Raw genomic sequence first — 2,905 nt, 5'->3', positions numbered from 1 at the left:
AAGCTTTTGCCCTGATCTAGAACCTCGCATAGCAAAGAAGAACAATTGAAATACAATTGAAAACGCATTTATTCATCATCTTTTTTCACCTGTTAACGTCTCACAACATGTATAGGCAGCATTTTGTTCCTTTTAATAAGATGTGAGATATTAAACTGTGTCTGCAGGCAAAATACTGAAGGAAATATACAGTAATAGCACTTGTAGGCTCTGTCTGTTTCCACTGTGTGTGGCCTCAATAAACACTTTGGTCTAGTGTACACTGCTGACACAGTAGCCATGTCAACCAAGAGGAGTTCAAATTTCAAAAGCAGACAAATTCAACATATTTAAAAATTGAAAACCACAGTTTTTCATGTTGGCTTTTAAAACGGTTAGGTTATGAATCAACAGGGCAGAAATGGTGAAAAGAATAAAAGCATTCTTCTGAGAACTGGCTGTTTGTGTTAGTAACTAACCATCGCTTAAGAAAAGCGCTCAGGTTCTTCAGTGCTCAGAGAGTCGGTAAGTTTCAGCAGTTGATAAAACAAGCAAAAGATGAACATGAGATTTTGAAAAACCTATAATTTCACTGAGATTGTTTCCTTTGCTTTCTAAATAAAGAAATAAAAGTAAGAGGAAAATGATCTGTTATTTAGCTAGGTTTATGCAAAAAGGCTTGGGGATCTTAAAATACATTCTTTTCTCAAGGTTTTCAAATGACATTTCAGTATCCACTAAAGTAAGATTACAAAAATGCTGAATAGATGCTGTGTTCACTTAATGTTACAGCAATGACACTGCTTTTACCCTCAGGAACTGTATGGTACATCAACAGAATAAAAGTAGCCTACTGTCATTACTCATCACTTCATCATAGATTTACATATGACAAGTATATCACAAAAACATGATTGCACTCTAAAATTACAGAAAAAAATAACATAGACCGAATTCACACACACCAATAACATAAAAGGCAACCTCCGCTCCATCACTTTACCATTAATTTTACTGAAAAATTACATTAGCAATTACGTAAAAAAAAAAAAAAAAAATTAAAATATTAAAGGGATCATATGATGCGATTTCAAGTTTTCCTTTCTCTTTGGAGTGTTACAAGCTGTTCGTGAATAGATAAGATTCCTGAAGTTGCAAAGACTAAAGTCTCAAAACCAAAGAGATATTCTTTATCAAAGTTAAGACTCTGCCACGCCCCCCTAAAACGGCTCGTTCTAACACGCCCCCACATACCTACCTCACTATGTGGAAATATTTGCATAATGCCGCCCAAATGTGCTCGCAAAGAAAGAAGGCGTGGTTTCAGTAACCGCAGTTAGTGTTGAAGCAGCCATGTCAGGGAGACGCTGTGTGTTTCTAGGCGAAAGCAAAAGCACTTTATTTGGCCTTCCGAAAGTAGATGCATTTAGGAATCTTTAAGATTACTTACAACAGAACAGCAATGCATTTTATGGACGACCGTTTCGTGAACCTAGGAGAGGAGGTCATTCTGACTTTGCTATGACAATCTGGCGCTTCTGAATCAGCTACTGTTTTGTTATTAGTTTAAGTATTTGCTATTGACTGTTCAAATGCGGAGTTTTGCGCATCGTGTGTGTGTGCGCGCGTGCGCGTTCGTGCGTGTGTGTGTGTGAGAGAGAGAGAGAGAGAGCGAGAGAGACCATCTCACAGATCCCTCCTCCTCAGACACTTAGAATGCCTGGGACACAGAGTCAACTTTGCCAAGAACGCACTGTCCCCTAGCCAATGGATATCGTTCCTTGGAGCAGTTTTCAACTCAGCCCAAGAATGTGCCTGAATGTGCACTGGCCATACAGCTCCTCGTCTGTCCAACGTTTGGTGTCACAGACGCCTGTATATCAAGGTGGACCAGGCCTGCGTGGCAGCTCTGGCCCCTTGGAAAGACCCTCAGTGGATGGATCGGGCGTGACTCTGGTAATGATCTGCAGAAGGAAGGTTGTCTCGACAGATGTGTTCAACAGTGGTTGGGGAGCTCTGTGCAATGGCAAACCGGCTCAATGCTCAATGTCTTGAAAATATTTTCAGTTGCAGTACAGCAATGGCCTGAAAAAGCAATTCTGTCAACTATCCCAAAAATATCTTGTTTTTGAGTGTAAACAAATATTTTGACTCATGTTCACAAAAGAAGATATTTTGAAGGATGTGGGAACCAAACAACAACTGTTTGGTTACCAATATTCTTAAAAAAATATCTTCTTTTGTGTTCAGCAAACGAAAGAAACTCATACAGGTTTGGAACAACCTGAGGGTGAGTAAATTATGACAGAATTTTCATTTTTGGGTGAATTATACCTTTAAAGAATGGCTTAGCTCCTACTGGCGGAAACTACATCATTTTGGGGTCAAAAAAAAACAAAACACATTTACTCTGGGCATTCAAAAGTAGCCAATAGTTCAGACAAATAAATGCAAAGAACAAATTGCAAATATTTTATTTCACAAGCTCCCCAAAAGTCACAGAATGGGAAAGGGAATGCTATCAAACAGCTATCCATAAAGAAACACTCTGTGTTTTAAAGGGGTCATATGATGTGATTTCAATTTTTCCTTTCTCTTTGGAGTGTTACGTGCAAAGACTAAAGTCTCAAATCCAAAGAGATATTCTTTATAAAAGTTAAGAGTCAGCCACACCTACCTAAAATGGCTCGTTCTAACACGCCCCCACATACCTACGTCACTATCTGGGAAAATTTGCATAATGCCACCCAAATGTTCACGCAAAGAAAGAAGGTGTAACTTTTATTCTCGCTGTAGTATTGTTGCTGCTGTTGCTGCTGCCAGCGCCATGTCGTGAAGAGCTGTGTGCTTCGTTGTGAAAGCGAAACTACTTTGTTTGGCCTTCCAAAAGAGGACGATATCGCTTCGTCATGCCTGGAGCTGATCC

This window comes from Sinocyclocheilus anshuiensis, unplaced genomic scaffold (assembly GCF_001515605.1).
Source record: "Sinocyclocheilus anshuiensis isolate Anshui unplaced genomic scaffold, SAMN03320099.WGS_v1.1 scaffold579, whole genome shotgun sequence".
Classification (NCBI taxonomy): Eukaryota; Metazoa; Chordata; class Actinopteri; order Cypriniformes; family Cyprinidae; genus Sinocyclocheilus; species Sinocyclocheilus anshuiensis.
This window is presented reverse-complemented; position numbering follows the sequence as displayed.